General features: G+C 44.0%; 1 long non-coding RNA gene across 1 annotated transcript; it reads left to right on the top strand.

Moving 5' to 3' along the window:
- Positions 1–6144: 6144 nt before the first annotated feature.
- LOC109305399 lies at positions 6145–14010 on the top strand. Its single transcript, XR_002099622.1, has 3 exons — positions 6145–6158; positions 6387–6391; positions 13866–14010. It is a non-coding gene; the product is annotated as an uncharacterized LOC109305399 (long non-coding RNA).
- Positions 14011–17618: the final 3608 nt, after the last annotated feature.

Genomic DNA, 17618 nt, shown 5'->3' with positions numbered 1-17618 from the left:
TCTGTGGAGGACCCAGCCTCCAGTTGCCTCAGGGCACAGTCAGGAACCGCACCCTGCCCCACTTTTTTATACATAAATTTTTTTAACATCAGGTTTGCAACATGGGGAACATTTTTTTTTGTTCCCACACATGCCTGTTGCCCTGCCTCAAAGGGGTTTGAGGTGGGGCAAAAGGCACATGTGTGTTTGTGTGGATGCACCCCTAGGGTGCCTTGAAATGTTTTCAAGGGTGCTGTGGAGTGCCATGCAATGTTAACCCTGTTAGATATGCAAACATAATTTACAAGATAAACCCAGAGATTTCAAATAGGAATCCAAACATTCTGGCTTGTAGCCTTTCTGAGTTCTCTGCACCAGAAGAATTGTTCTATATTTCTGTAGTCAAGAAACAAGTGAAAACTAAGAGCTGGCATTTTATGAGGGATGCCTTGAGTCCAAAAAGATTTTAAACCATTGAAATGGATACAATTGCTGGCAGTGACACGTTCTTTTACATGCTGGGTTCATTGCTAGCCAAAAGGAGGAGCTCCATTATGAGGGTGAATACCATCTTTGACCCTTCAAACCTCTAAATGCTATAATTGAAGTGAAATTCACAAAAATTCTAATATGTTCCATTTCTATTTTTTGATTATCATTCATTGTTGCTAACTGATTCTGCTGCAGCAATTGCACATATCATGAATATACTCTATAAACAAGGTTGTTTGCAATGACCATCAGTTGGTTTCAGTGCAGATTCTGCACATTTTTCCACCTGCTTGCTTTTTAACACAGAAAACTGTTGCTGTTCTCCACATAGCAGTCATCTTACAGAAGTATTCCTAACAAAATAGTATGTAAAAGGTTGAAGCGTTATTGATAGGGCCCTGCATTGCTTCTGTTTAAAAGTATTTTTAAGCATTTCTGTCTGTGAATACATATATTGCATTTGTAATTCCAATAAGTGTCTGCATCAAATGATTAGAACTGAGAATATGAATTTAGGTTCCTAGAATTAGATAACCAGGTTTGAAACCTTTGGCCACAACACCTAAAATTTCTGAAACCAGAAATAAAATGTTCACAGGATTCTTGATCATAATTGCTTGCAATTCATTTATGTGTGTAAACAGTGGTACAAGAAGTAGAAAGTGGGGCTTATTTATAAATGTACAAAAAGATGTGACATGACTGATGTCTTGTTGAAAATAACTGGTTCATTATCTTGAATTATAGCAGCCTGTTTAGATCATAAAGATCAAAAAAAGAGGACGCACATCATTTTAGTAGACAGCCAGCTGAAGACTGCAGGTATTAAGCTAACGGCAGTCAGTCCTTTTTGCAAAACTGGCATACACTGGAGTAGTCCAATAAGGGTCTTAAAACAAATAATGAAGAAAAATCATATAATCAGATGGAGACACTCAGAAACACAGGAAATGAAGCAGAGAAATGAACATCTAGGAAGATTAAATCGGAAGAGGCAATATAGATTTATAGATGTTCCATATAGACAAAATTGTATGGATCTTACTTAGTAATCTATCACATGACCATCCTGAATAAATTTGCTTTATACTATAGTTTAATGTGGCCCAGGCGTTAGGGGTCAGATGGTCATTCTATAATGGAGGTTGCAATAAGTATATATTTTAAGCCAAATTTTGGATGTTGCTATAACATCTACAAAAAAATATCAAACAGAAGAAGTACTTAGAAAACAGATCAGTCATGTCAAATATGGCTGTCAGTTAGGAGGTAGAAGGATACCAGCAAGCACAATCAAAAATCTGTTCATTTTATGAAAAAAAAGGCAAACCGACCAATGCATGGTACAGCAATTTTTTTAAAGTGATTCATGCAAAGGATGGCCTATCATAAGAAGATCTAGATCACTCACAGCACAAGTTGGAACAATTTTCAAGCAAAGACATCATTGTATAAAACATATGGAGGAATGCTGATTTTCCATCTCATGATTTCAGTGTGGATGTAGCCAGTTTGTTCACACTTCCAAAAACTGCAATATAAGTTGCTTGAAAAATCATGCAAGACAAACACATTTCAATACAAAGGTTCTATGAAACAAAGGGTGTTTTTATACATGCTCTGGGGTTGACGGGGAGGAGGCAAGCATTTTAATTAGTGTGGCTGTCAGGAGCCATTCAAATTAAAAAGCCTGCAGTGTCTTGTATATTCAGCATTCCATACTTCAAAATAGTGGAGGGGCTGTTTTAAGTAAAGCTAGTTTGACAAGCTTTAGCTTTAGTTAAAGCTTTAATCAAACATCTCCACCACCATTTTGAAATGCAGAGATGCTGAATACACATGATGGCAAGGCTGCCAGAGTGTTGTAATTAGAACACTCCAGCAGACCCCATTAACTGAGTCACTAATTAGAATGTGTTGGCCCAGGCATCAGGCACATGTATAGGTGGCCAAAGAGTCTGAAATTCACTTCTGCAGTATCTGTACTGAAAACCTGATCCCAGAAAAAGTAAAAATCATGAAGTCATAAATGGCACCTTATTTGACCAACTAAAGATCAGTAACATATACTTTTAAAAATAGCTACTATTCATCTGCAAGATACCGCTCCTTCAGGCCTCAGCATCCATAGTCAGCAGTAACAGCTACCTGATGCTACTTTGCTACCTCCGGAAAGAAGGAGTCAGTACTGAGGAACTGCTCATTGTGCTTGTATAAAAGCAAGAAGAAACTTTGAGCCTACTTAGGCCCTGTTGTACTAATCTTCAAGTCAGTTGCACCATGAAAGGTAGAAGGAAGCAAGAAAAAACCTGAAGAAAGGACAGAAGGCATTGAAAAAGGCAAAGACTGAAGGAGATGCAAAGGGAGAAAAAGGAAGTGATAAAGGAAGACATAAAAGCAACTAACTGGGGGCATCTACATGTGTACTTTACTGAAGAAATGACTCATTAGCTCTGCAGTAAAGCATCACTGTCTATACATGTGGTGCTATTAGGCTGGAGTAAACTAATTAATTCTGCTGTAGGATAAAACTGCCTGACAGACGTACTAACCTATGGTAGAGTTATTTACCACCAAACACATGTAGATAGTAACTGGGGTTGGCTGGCTCATGAGGGTGCTACAGCATGGGTGCTGCCTGCTGGTTAGCCCCAGGTAGTAGCACCCTTGTGGCCCAGACAGCCCTTCCACAGCATGTTGAGCCAGGACAGAGCAGCTGCAGGCTTGCAGGCTGACTCCCTGGGCCCCCTGTCAGCCAGGGCTGTGGTGCCCTGGCTCAGTGTGCTGTAGACCTAGGTGTATATGTAAATGTTGTGCCCAGGAGCAAAAACTCTGGTATGAACTGCACTGGAATTTTTTCAGGTACATTAATTGCACATGTAGGTGCACCCACATGCACTGGCATTTATATCTCCTAAATTTCTCCAAGACTTACAGGCCTCAAAATGAAATCAGGCTTATTTTTGGACTGATAGGGAGCAATTTGGGGTTTTTTGTTGTTCTCCCGCCCTGGCGGGGGGTCGGGCTAGAAGATCTACTAGGTCCCTTCCGACCCTTAATCTATGAATCTATGAATCTATGAATCTATACACCCTATCATACCTCTTCCTTTGTCATATGGGTCTGATGTTGCTATATACATAGAACAAAATAAAAAGTAGGTAATCATCAAGCCATATAATGGCAGTCTGTAGGCTGGTGCACATATAACGTCCAGTAACCCTAAATTCCAAGTTATGAAAATGGTAAGCTGCATCTGCTGCTTGTATTATCAAAAGACATCCTATGATGTATGTTCATGCCAGCCAGGGGAAAAGCTGAGAGGTGAAGGTGCAGTGGTGCAGTTGCACCCTTCTTTGATTTCTGATTCACCAAAGGTATAAAACCAACTGCCTGGCAGTGGCAGCAATATTTCTATTCGGGCAGCAAAGATGGAGTCACCTCATGGATTATTATGACATACCTGATTTTTTTCCTGAACTGTTATTCCTCAGGTGTTAAACACTGTCTCTAAATTCTAAATGATCCTAGTGTTCTACTAGTCAAGTTATCCTTTCTTCTGCAATTCTGCTCTTTGCTAGTTGGTCCTGGTAATGTAACTCCAATTTAGCAGCCCTGCAAATTATTTTTAATTCTAGCTAAAAATAATAACTCAGATATGGAAACATTAACTCAAGTGAACAATTAACTCGATTATGGAAATAACTTTCACTGAATCATTGGTTGCACTGTCAGGATGCTCAAGAAAGCTGATTTGTTTTATAAATTTGAAAGAGATATACATTAAACAGAATAATATGTATTAGGCCCTTAGCGTATTAGTAAAGCTTATGGGTTCTTTTACCTTGTGAAAAATATGGATTGAGAAAAATATGTGATCACGCACAGCACAATTCGCACCCCTCACCCCTGCTTTTCAGAATCCTAAATCTGCTGAGAATGGCAGCCGGTCAGGATCAACCAGGCCATAGTCAGTGACTTAAGTTACCATAGTGAGGCTAGGTGTCACACCGTGTACGCACTGCAGTCCAAGTCATCAAGCCAAGGTCTGAGGTGGTATCATAGCCGGGGTAGATGGAAGATCCGAGCTGGGAGGTTCAAACAAGGCAGAAGCAGGGCCTGTGGCAAGGCTGGGATCAGGCATGAGCCAAGCAGAGGTCCAGAAGTACACCTAAGAGTATATCACAGAAAGTAAGAGGGGTTTTGTGGTCACCCTTTCAGGGGCTCATAGTTTCCATAGGTTCCACTTGATCATTTGACTCCCCAGAGGAGGGACCAGGAGGGAGTGCTGGTGCTACAGACTTTGCCTCTGCCTGCTGGCTTTACTGCTCTAGGTTCAAATCCCTGTGGTCCTAACAGTTCTGGGCTTTGGGTTGTGTTACATAGCCCAGAATACATTGCTTTCAGCAAGCTACCCATTTTCTCAGGCTGCTACCCGTTCACTGAATTAGTTCTTAGATTCTTTGCTTCCCCATATAAGCAAAGGTTAGGCAATATTCATGTAATGAGAAGAAAAAGTATAGAAAGAATGATAGCTGATAGCAGTGAAACAGATACAATTTCATCTAATCAATTTTTCCCTGGTTTCAATGCTAGGTGAGATAACAGTTGATCCCCAAATCTTCTGAATAAAAGCCAAAAATTATTTTCATTCCCCGTGAAGTCTTCCCGCAGTCATAGCTGAAGTGGAACAGAAGAAGTGAGGACAGCAGTGGCAACAGGTGAGTCTGCCTTTCTTGTACCCAGAGACATAAATAGAGAGAGTGAGGAGGGAATGGGAAGGGCAGGGAGGTGCTGCTGAACACATATCATGGAAATGGGAAGAAAGAAGGTGCAGAGAGTATGGAGGGAAGATTCTTACCTGATTTGGGGACTTAAGTCCTTGGCTTCTATTCCTCCTGCTTGGGCTGCCTGCCCTGGTGGGAGGCTGGAAGCCTGGGAGCACTTTTTAATATCCTGGATTTATTTATGTAAGGAACACATTAGAGGCCTCAGTCTTGCATATATCTTGGATTACATAAAAATCAGAACTGCATGTTTTTGTTTTAAATATATAACTAAAATAATAGAAATTCTGAGTTAAGCTGCAGAAGTGTGGCTAAAGCAGAGGGCATCAAAGCCTGTTTCTTAGTGACTGTAGAGTGAATTTTTGAAGACGTGGCAATTAACTTCATCAGGAAAGAAAAGGAAGTAATCAACACGTCCAGTTAAACCAGTAATGAGATCAAATTAAGCAGAGTAAATGGCCTGAAAGGAAACATAATAAATGAAGAACTTAAATCACATAATCCAAATAAACTATACATAGCTTAATCTTCAAATGTTAGTAGGAATGATTGATGTGGCTAAATGTAGTAGATGTAGTGTAGTTTATAATTAGGGTTGCACCAATAGAGGTTTTTTGGGCCAATGCCGATAGCCAATTTTTAAGGAGGCATATCGGCTAATACCAATCTAATTTCTGAGACACAGCTCTTCAGCTTGAAGAGCTGCATCCAGCTGGTAAGTCTGGTATGGTGTACGGGGAGGGGGGAGGGAAGGGGCATGGTGGGGGAGATCAAGGCCCCTGCATTGAGGAAGGGAATGAGGCTGGGGCTGGGACAGGTGCTGCCTAGCTGCGGTGGGGAGGGGTGTAGGACAGAGCTGTAAGTGGCTCGTCTGAGGGATGGGGGGGCATGTGCTGCCAAGTCTGTGTGGCACAGGGTGGCCTGGGGCTGGGGCTGGGGCCGGGGCCAAGGCAAATGCAGGAATGAGCCTGGGGACATGGGAAAGGAACAGGGGTGGCACCTACGTCTGCGCACAGCTTGTCCAGTGCTCATCTGGTGGCTCCCACTGCTCCTCCCACCACTTGTCTGGAAAGGCATGGGGAGGGCGTGTGCCCCCAGATCTATGTGAGGTGGGGCAGGGTGGGGCAGGGTGGGTTGAGACCAGGCTACACTGGGATCTTTGCAGCCAGGCAGATCCAGGAGCACACCCCCCCCATGCCCTCCCGAACAAGCGGTGGGAGTAGCAGTGGAAGCAGCCACATGAGCAGGCAAGCACTAGACGAGCCATGTGCAGCAGTGGGAGCCACCCCCTCCCTTTCTGTGTCTCCCAGATGAGACACAGCTCTGTCTCACACCCACCCCACTCTGGCTGGACAGTGCCTGCCCCAGCCCCTGCCGCAGCCCCAACCCCAACCCCACACCCTCCCTCACCACAGGGGCTTTGATCTGTCCCCCCACACCTCTTTCCTCTCCTCTTCCCTCCCTCATCCCCTCCCACTACACCAGAGTTACCAGCTGGAGGCAGATCTCCATGCTGCTGGCTCTCCTCCTCACTTGCTACGTGCTCTGCTGCAGCTGTGCACATGAATGGGCATTTATCAGACAAATTATCAGGTGTATTGGGCCAATTTCTGAGACAGAAAATTTTCTTTATATGAGTGCCAATCCAATATCAGACCAATGCATCAGTGCACCTCTACTTATAATAGATGTTCTGTGTTAGTTTTCTTATATAAGTATAAAGAACAAAGCTGCCTTATCTATAAAGGCTATTAAGTAAAGTGAAAATAAAAACAGAATGGTGAGAAACAACATTTCATGATGGAGAAGGAAGGAGATAAGGAATCCTTCTCTCCAAAACTGTTACTTCAACCAAAATATACATCCCAACTAATTGTCACCTTCCATGTCCACAGGAGAAATAGTTCAGTCTAGTTCCAAAAGTTTCAGTGAGATAAAGAAATTTGAAAATATCCAGTCAAAGAGTGAACAGATACAAATCGTTAATGATCTGTGGTAGTAAACCTGGGGAATTTGGTGAGTTTGGAGAATAGAAAGATCTGAGGAACTGAACAGAAAGAAATCACTGATCCTGGAGTCTGGACTACCCCTATCATCCCATACAGGTTTTTGCATTCCCACTGTCTTGTCAGAATGCTAGTTAAACTTACGTTAGCTTTCCAATAAAGTGATTCTCTTGGGAGGAGACAAGCATGATATGTTCTCTCTTAATTCCCGGGCCCATTCAACAAAATAATTCCCCTTTGTCCTAATTTTGGGATTTAAGGCTTCCCTTCAACAATAAAGCAACTGGAAAGTCAGTGTGATTAAATGAACTCAAACCTTGCTGACTAGAAAAAAAATCATTCCATGAAAACTGTGAAGTTTTCCACCTATTTTCACTCCAGTGAGGAATAAAAATTATATTGTGTATGTGTGTGTATGTGTAAAAACACACCCCAATATCCCAGTGGATATAGCAACAAATTACATTGGTATAACTATGTCATTTGTCCGAATCCTCAGTATCTGATTTGCAGTCCCATTCTGGACCATAAAGAAGTTTCATAAACATTTCCATGCCAATTTTACTTGCTTGGCATGGCATTCTCTCAAAACTCATACAAGGTTGTTGAGTGGTTTGAATGGTTCTTTAGTCCTTTAAAGTATTTATAGGCCAATTTTTCACAAGCTTGTGTTAATGTATTCTTTTGTTTGTTTTAAGTCCAAACTGTAAAGTATTGATGATTTAGCTTGATTTCAGCTATAGATTAGATTTGGTTTTAACTCAGGTGAAACAAATTCTCTGTGGAGTTTCACTTTGAAATTTTTGGTCTGTTTACATCCCAAATTGAAAGCAAAAGCCTGGAGCACAAGACTCATACAAATCTGACTTAAATAGCACTTTTTCATAAACACCTTTGAAGGAAAAACTATAAATTTCACACAGCTGTATGACCAGGGAGCTAGATCAGTTATTGTTTTACGGCACATCAATAAAAAAACACAAACTCTACCAAAGAATACAATTTAAAGACCACTGACTTTTTAATATAGTGAAAAAATAGAGGACAAAGCAGAGTAACAAGGGTTTGAGAAGCAGATTAAAGATTTCTATGGTAAAAGCTTTAATGCAACTGCTTTTTGCAAACATGCTATCTTGCCCCTTATAAAACAGCCATTGATTTTGATGTGACATTTATTTTATAAAATTTTCAGTTAGAAATTTAAAATAGGTTTGTAATCAAGTCTAGAAAATCTTCTCAGGAGCCTAAATGAAAACAGGTTAATACCATATTTACTCAAATACAAGACGACCCTGAATATAAGATGAACCCACAGTAATTAGATTCTAGATATGGAAAACTAATAAAAAATTGGGAAATTGCTTTGGGTCTGACTTTGGCCACAATCCTGATTGCTGCACAGGTACTCCATAAGCGTATTTTTGAGAACCACTTTTGTACCTACTTATACATAGTACAAACTGTGCATGATATTAGTCAAGAACCAAAGGCTTATGATTTATATCATATAGTTCATTGAGCTGGACTCTAGCAGAGTCAATACTAGTTCAAATCATGGTGATCCCACAGCCTAGCTCTGCTCAGTATGCAGGTGTATTGCAAATACCCCCCAAAAGGATCCATATGCTAATTAACCCTCCACTTGTGACTAAAACTGGGTGTTCTAGCCACAAGTCCTGGAAACCTCCAAAAATATATATGCAGATGAGGCACAGGGCTGCCTCATCTGTTTCCACCCAATAGAGAGCAAGACACACTAATCACACATGACAGGCTGAGACAGGGGGCAACAGAGCCTCTCACCTACACAGAAGTCTGGTGCTGTTTGTCAGATATTTAAGGTTCATGAAGAAACAGAAATTCTTGGGTAAGATGGCACTGTTTAGTAGGGCTGTGCAAAATGTTGCCAGTTGTTTTGTTTCAACGCTTTTTTGACTCATTTCCAGCTGGAAACAGCAAAATTGAACTGAAACTAAGCCTCGAAATAGCCTCAAAACAAAACAAGAGCAGTTGCAATGTTTTGAAAGTTTCAAAAAATTTCAAGTTTTGAATCTCAAGCTGGGCTTGCCTGCAGGGAAACAGAAAGTAAGGAGAGGGAGGGGGAAGAGGGCAGAATATGTGGGAGGACTGCTCTCATATTGAATGTGTAGCTGGCCAGTGACTGTGACTCTTCCCTGAGATCCTTTCTAATCCCAGTGCTCTGGGGGAGGGATGGAAAAACAGCATAAAAGGCAGCATTATTTGAACTGGCCTGCTTTCTACCTTGGGGTCTGATGGTTACTGAGCTGTGTCTTCCAGCATCCTGGGAGCATTAGACAATGAAGGCTACTACTAGCATTGATTTGAATGATTTCCTACTTGCTAGCCTAGTCTATACCTTTTGCTTTCTTCTAGACCCTTTTATTTAATTATTATATTCATTGATTTATTCTTTTCAAGTTTATAATTATATTGGATATTACAATATATACTTTAATTTATATAGGAAGGGAGATACATTTATATTTTAGTTCTATACATTTATTCCTTGTGGCATATACTACACACCTTATACCATATATATACAAACGCAGATACTTTGATATATTTGTATAGACACTATGAAATACACTATAGACACTATAGACACTATGAAACACACCATGAAGTTTGGTGGAAAGGCATCTGGCAAGCCTTCAGGGAGGGGCAGAAGAGAGGGTAGAGGGAGAGGTGTAAGTTCCCCACCCACCCCGCCAACTGAGATGCAGCCTCTTTCCTACAACTAGCAGGGACGAGGCTTCCAGATGCAACAGGGAGAGGGGAGCAGTGCCAGTGTCACTGCCTGTGTATAAGACTGCATTCCCTCCAAGACCACCAGCCATAGCCCCCCCCTCCACCACTACCATGACAACAAGCACCAGCACCAGCATGACAGTCTCCTGCACCCCCATTTCACTTACCATGCTGAGCCTTCTAGTGCCAGAGGAAGAGCTGGAGCTGGAGCTGCATCTGAGTGCCTTAGGAAGGGGAATTCTGGGGATGGAGGGGAAATCAGCTGAGTTTGTGCTGCACATTCCTCAAGTTTCCCCTAGATCCAGGTCTCATTTCCCAGAAGGCACTTCAGAGGAGGCTGAGGTAGTAGTTGCAGAGGCATGCAGCTCATCTGAGTCCACTCCTCCTGTTGATGTGCCTCTGCCTGCTGAGGAGGGGGAAACTGAAGCATCCACATGTGCACCCGCACCCCAGAAGTGAGCAGGAAGTTTGGGATCATTTTGAACTGGCAGATGATCCCATGTATGCTATCTGCTTACACTGCCAAGCCAAAACCAGCCAGGGCAAGGGAACAAAATGCATGAGCACCACAGGGATGCTGATGAAGCTCCACAGGCACCATCCCCTTGCTCCTCCTGAGCCTGGCAGTAGGTTCATAGCACTCATGGCACCATCCTACCAAACACGCACATGCACCACCTTCAGCAGGATGGTGGTGCATTCCCTGTATGAGGCATGCAGGGAGTACTTATGGGAGAAGCTGCATAGTACAGGACCACTGTTACCTCTCAGCTCCATGTTCTTGGGGAACCCTGACACAGGACGCAGATTGTCTGACTCACAAAGAATCCCCCCACCCTCCCCTCCTCTACCTAAACAGAAACTGATTAAGATGCAGTGAAAGACACACTTAAACCCTCCAGATAAGGGCGACAACAGTGAAACAACTGCCCTAGGTCTCATTTGCATCCGAGATGGAACCAGATGACCATTCATTTACATGAGAGATGGAGAACAGAAAGCCTGAAGCAGAGACTACAGTGAATTCTGGGATCAGCGAAGCGGGGGAGCACTGAATGATGGGAATCTGTGCTCCAAATGCTAATCAACCCACACACCCAGCTCAGCATTTATCAGACCAGTTCTAAACTGGATTTACAAAGGACTTCCCCCCCCCACACACACACACACACCACTAAGCAGAAGTAAGTTTAATAGGCATCTCGGGCGGTACATTCCCTGGTCCCACTATGGGAGGCCTGTTTAAACTTAATTGTCCAAAACTCGGTTGCTGGGCAAGACACAAGTCAGGGGGTATGGGCAACATTTGAACAATGGTAAAGGGTTCATCACAGCATCCAGCCCATTGGAGCCCTGACCACAAGTGTTATCATACTTTTCCCGGGACGACTGGTAGAAGTCCTCTCCACAAAAGGTTATGAACACTCCAATAATTGCCTTAAGTCTGTTAAAGACTATAGTAAGATCTGGAAAAGTCATGCTAAGCTGAGGCTTGTTCACAAGTAAAAATCCAAAACCCTGATGCTGCAAGCTATCTATTGTTTCTGAAGAAACCAGGAGCTATCTCATCAGTATATCTGCTATTCATGGGAATATCATGCTGGCTCCTAAGTATGTGTTTCCTGAGTATCAATCAGTTTCCTGAGATGTTCCAACCAGATAACCTCTTGTCAATAGAAAAGACAATTTGATTTACACTATTGAGAATGCTTGAAAGAAGCTGAACTGAGGGTATAAAAATCTGTAAAAGAAGCAGCAGTGTGTGTGCTGACACCACCTGCTTTCTTCTTGAGAGGCTGAAGGAGGCGGATCGTCTCCCTTCAAGAATCGCACTGAGAACTTTAACCTGTCAGCTTTGCAACCCGAGTGCCTTGGACTGGTGAGATCCCAGCTCTCTCTCTTTTCTCTTCTCTCTCTAAGCATAGATTTCTGAACCTGAACTGTATTAATTAAGCTTGAGCTAAGTTTCCCCAAATACTTAGTGAAACCAGGGTAATACTGTAACTGTTTGTGTTTGTTTTTCCTTTGCATGTCTATTACTACTAGTGTCATTATATATTTTGTATACTTAGCAATAAATAACTTTTTTAGTCAAACTGGTGGTAACTGGGTATATTTTTCCTTCTCTTCTTCTCCTTCCCCACTTGCTCTGCAGCCTCGCTTCTTTTACCTAAGCTAAAGATCCCTGTGAAGCCCAAAAATACTGTGGGGTCTGCTCATCAAGAGGCTAAAAGATTGGGACGTGCTGAGTTTGAAACACATAAGGGGATCAGCTTGTACAGGCTGATTGACCCAGTTTGGCTCAGATGTGCCCTAATGAACTCAATGCTGGCCTTATGAGGGTGTCAGCTGGACACCCAGCCAGATTCAGAGGTATTCTGTTTAACTGTGTGCTTGTGTCTGACTGTAGTTATTGTTGCTCTGATGAACTGATTCTTGGCATATGAGGGTGTCAGCCTGTCCATGCTGATCAACCTGGCCAGGTCAGGTGTGTCACGTTAATCTGTGTGTGTTTGTGTGTATGACTGATTTGGGTACTGCAGGAACCCAGCCACACTGAAATTGAGTCCTGCAAGATAGCTCCATTGGGGGTGATGGCTTGCGGAAGGGAAAGATACAGATCCGTATAGAAACACAAGTAACACAAGCAGCACATCAATAGAATGACCAAGACCCTAGAAATGTATCCCTAATAAATGAGCACACCCCAAAGGAATGGGCAAATCTGGTAACACCACAGGTGGCCTTACACTTCACCTCAGACATGTGGAGCAGCTGAGGTGGACATCACACCTACCTCTCCCTCACAGGGCACTGCTGCAATAAGTCAGACCATCAGTGGACTCTCCTTCAAGCTGAGGTGATGGATGAGTCCCATACAGCAACAGAGATCATGGGAGCCATGAGCCACTTGGTGCAGAGGTGGGTCATTAGGCAGGGTGAGCTCACCTATGGGTTCATGGTCACCAACAATGGGGCCAATATGGTCAAGATGGTTCATGATGCCAACTTTGCTGGCATCCACTGTGTGGCACACAAGTTCCACCTCATTGTCAGGAATGCCTTGGAGGGCGACAGGGCTGCCAGTGATGGTGCCAGCACCACCAGCAAGCTCATTTCCAAATGTAGGAAGGTGGCAAGCTACCTCCACTGGAGCAGCACATTGGGATTGGGATCAGCAGCCCCCTTAACAGAGCTGATTGGGATACCATGTCCCAGATCTTGGTGGTCCTCAAGCCCTTCCTCAAGGCACTGGGACCCTCATGCTGCTGATGCCCTCCTTATTCAGGTGATCCACATAGTCAGGGAACTTCAGAGCCTAATGGAGAGCTTCCAGGGGATCAGTGTTCCTGGCTGGGGCAAGGCGCTGTCACCAGATGTGCAGGCACTTATGAGGCGGCTGAAGGAGGGCATCAGGAGACGTATGGATCCCTTGTGGTCCAATACAGTCCACATGCTGGCAGGCATGTGTGACCCAAGATTGAAAAGGAGCATGTGCACTGGCAGCACCAAAACCCTCAATCACTGGATGCAGGTGCTGGTCAACAGAGTCAGGGAATCAGAAGGGCAGAGGTAAGGGGATGTGAAAAAAGGGTGATCCACTTTCCTGTGGCAGCACTGCCAGTAACAGCACCAGCCAGTCTCCTCCATGCCAGCCACTGCAAATGTAGGCCAAGGTCATGGCTTCAATGTTGGGGTCCAGACGTACCAGATCCTAGCCTTAGGCAGGTAGCACTGAGTCTTCAGTGGCTACCTATCTCACTGAGGATGTGGAGCCACTGGACTGTGACCCCTTAGCCTAGGCACATGCACTGGACTGTAACTCCAGGCCAAGGTCATGGCTTCCATGGTGGGGTCCAGAGGCACCAAACCCCACCATCAAGCAGGTAGCACTCAGGTCTTGGTGGCTGCCTATCTTGCCAAGGACATTAAGCTGCTGCTGTGCAACCCCTTGGCCTATTAGGCAAGCTGCAGCCAGATGTGGCCGGCTCTGACCATAGTTGCCCACAGACACCTGTCCTGTCCACCAACCAGTGTTCCAAGCAAGAGTGTGTTCAGCATTGCTGGGGAGGTAGTGACACCCCACTGTACCTACTTGGATTCTGGTTTGGTGAAGCAGCTAGTGTTCCTGAAGGTGAACCTCCCACTGGTGGTGTTCCCCAAGCTCCAGGTGCAGACAGAGTGCATGCCACCCTCCTCACTCCATCTGTACCTAATTCCTTTTTTCATTTTTTAAAAGCTGTTTAATGCCCCGCTCTCAGAGCTGGAGGGGGCACTCACTGCATCACCACCCAGCAGGGGAAGACTACATCCCTGCTGAGCTCCCATGCCAGGATAAACTTTGAGGTATGGACTGGGGCAGTGGGGAAGGAGGAGGCCCCAGGTCCTGGGCATGACAACTAAAACTGCACTCTGCCAGGGTCGGGGAGGCATGGTGGGACTGCTGGTGGTGCAGCAGCCACAGGGGGATGTAGCAGCACAAGTAAAAATGCAGAGGTACCTCAGGAGTCAGATGTCTGGCAGGTTGCAGTGTGTCAGAATTCAATGTCTATATTGAGTCCATAAGTTTCTGTACCTACTACCTAGGAGGCTGATGAAGTGAAGTTCATAGGTCCAGCTGTGAAAAGTGGTTTGTAAATTCCCTTTCAGGATTGGGCCTGAGAGACTGGAGACAAAATGGGGTTTTTTGTGAGAAATGTGCCCCCAGAGGTAGTTGGGTATTCTTGTCTTTGATAGATTCTGGTGTGAAGTTTGTGGAGGTACTGGAGATTGTTGGCAGGTTTTGTGTTTTGAGCTGTAGGAAGTTGGCTTCTGGTGATGGGGTTAGGTTAGTAAGTTTTGGTGCTCATTTGAATTCCCTGGGCTGCACCATACCGTGGTGTCAGGTAGCTGGTGTCAGCTGCTCCTGGGGCCATTGCAGCAGGGGCTGTAGGGAGTGGCAGCAAGTGAAGCCCTGGGTGGTGTGGGACATGGTGCAGATTGTCCACATTCACCCTAGCCCCTGATACAGCAGCCCCGGGAATGGCTGGCACCAACTGCAATGAGAACTGTCAGTGGGTGTGGGCTCTCTTGCTGCTCTGCACCTCCCAGAAGGGCTGCGGGCTTGGGGGCTGTGTTGAGCTCTTCCAGGAGTGTGTGCCCCCAGATTTGGATATGGAATGACAGCAGCCCAGGAGGTGGGGTGAGTGGGGATGGGCAGAACCTAGGCACAGGGGGACAGGTGGAGCACAGTGCAGCCCTGGGAGTGGCACCCCTCCCCCCACCCCTTCCCTAGTCCCAGCCTTACTCCCTCCCTGCCTCACTTCCTGGGAACATATCCCTATCTGTTAGGGCTGTCTGAAGCTTCAGTAGCCACTTTGGTGACCGAATCTCCGAATCCAAATTGGCCAAATCAAATCAGGACAGTGATTCAAATCACTGAATCAAATCACTGTCCCTTGAATCAGCCAAATCCAAATCCAAATCAAATACTTGCTGCTTTGCACAGGCCTACTGCATTCAATCAGCTTCATAGTTGATTTCCATGACTGAGCACATTGTTGCTTCTAGCAGCAGTTTAATGATAGCCAATGTATTTAATGGGGGAGTTGCGGGTGTGCCAATTCCCCCATGCTAATGGGGGGGAACAAAATTCTCATCTTATATTTGAGAAAATATGGTATATAATCTCTGTAAACAGAAAAGATGCTAATGGCATACATTCACTAAATGCAGGGATTTCGAGGTTAATAGGGCTTTGTTAGATTGCCTAGATCTAGAAAAATAAGAATTCTGTACTACTTCACCTTTCTTCAAAAATGTTCAGGTGATCTTGACAAGGCTGGGCAATTCTTCTCATGTTAGCCTTCAAATCTTGCAAGCTCTGCAGATTTCCTGAGGACAAAAATGTGTGTAAAATGGAAGATGAAAAAGAATTAAGAATAGCAGGCAATTTGGACCACCCCGCATTTAATAAAGCTCTGAAAGTTGGAATGGAACATTCTGAATGGAATGGAATATTCTGAATGGAATGGAATATTCTGAAGGACAGGTTTTTAGCCATGGTTTTCTGAAGTCAGGCAGAAGGCAGGGCAGGGTGACACCTTAAACCAGTGATTCTCAACTTGATATTCATGGCAGCCTGGGGTGTCATGAGATCCTTTCATGAGTACTGTGGGATGCCACACAATTAGCCCTGTTAGGTTTGCAAAAATAATCTTGAGATAAACCCAGAGGGTGCATTCCCCCATTCGGTGGCATGCATTTCCAGAGGCACAAAAAGCAGTGGCACACATTTATGCACTCCAGCATATGTCATATTGTCCCAAGCAGGGTACATGAGGCCAGGGCCAGCACCTGTGCTGGCCCCAGCAGCCTTATCTGGGATTCTGGGGGGCCTCCCAGGGCAGCAGCAGCACCGATCTGGCTGCACAGAACCTGGCCAGCAACCAGACCATGGCTCTGGACAACCAGGCTTAATTTCTGGGAGCATACACTGCTGCCACTTGTGCCATGTGGCTTTTTGTGGTGGTGTTTTCTTTCCTTTTAATTTTTTGGATACTGGGACATTTTGGCATCAAATTTTGGCACTCCACTGCAAATTTGCAGCACAGTTCACAAGTGTTATGAATGAACTAGTTGTAGCATCTGACAAAGTAAGCTGTCACCTATGAAAGCTTATGTCTCTGTGAACCAGTTAGTATATAAGAGCATCTATACACATGCTCTGTGTAAAGGGTCTGCAGTGTCACATGGATCTGAGCAACTTTAGTTAAAGTATCCCTGCCACCATTTTGAAATGTGGGACTGCTGAATACATGTGACACAGAGGCTGCTGGAGTGCGCTAATTAACATGCTCAAGAAGACTGGATTAATTGAGTCTGATCTGATGCGTGCTAATTAGCAAACCTTGGAGCAGAGGTCCATTATGTGTATAGGTGCCCTAAGCTGCCACCCTGCCCCACCCTGTGGAAGAGTAGACCTGGCAATACTGGCAAAAAGTAAGTACATTTTGGATTTTACCCATCATTGCAATAAACAGATATATTTAAACCAGGGGGAAAACCTTAATTGTTAAAACTTTCTCATTTTCCCTAGCTCATCAAAGGACCTATTCCTATGGCAAGTCAATCAAATTCTTTGATTGATGCAATTTGTAGTTCAAAGCCATGGAGAATTAGAGCAAGTGGAATCACTCCTTCAAGGCTAGGTGATAACATTTTCAACTGCTTCATCAAGAAACTTCACATACCCAGAGGCACTCCAGCTTATAAACCATTCAGGATTTTTAGCCACTTTAACCTTCTGGGATTTTTCACTTATAGCTTAATCAGTGGAATGAAGTCTATGATGCCAGGATATAGATTCACCTGGGAAAATTTCCTACGATATTTTGACAAGTGCTTTATATAACTAACATAGTAATGCAGTATAAAGGAGGCTAAAGAAAAAGTCTGATCTACTATTATCTCTGAAAGTGAAAGTGAAAAAGTTTCTTAAGCTATGAAAAGAATCTTTGTTCTTTTTATTCCTACAGACATTTAAGAAACCAAAGTGAACATTTACTACAAATATAAAAATATATTCTGGGGGGAAACAAAA

The sequence above is a fragment of the Gavialis gangeticus genome, unplaced genomic scaffold, assembly GCF_001723915.1.
Source record: "Gavialis gangeticus isolate Ggan-Ray unplaced genomic scaffold, GavGan_comp1, whole genome shotgun sequence".
Taxonomy (NCBI): domain Eukaryota; kingdom Metazoa; phylum Chordata; order Crocodylia; family Gavialidae; genus Gavialis; species Gavialis gangeticus.
The sequence above is the reverse complement of the archived record's forward strand: the minus strand, read 5'-3'. Positions and strand labels throughout refer to the sequence as shown.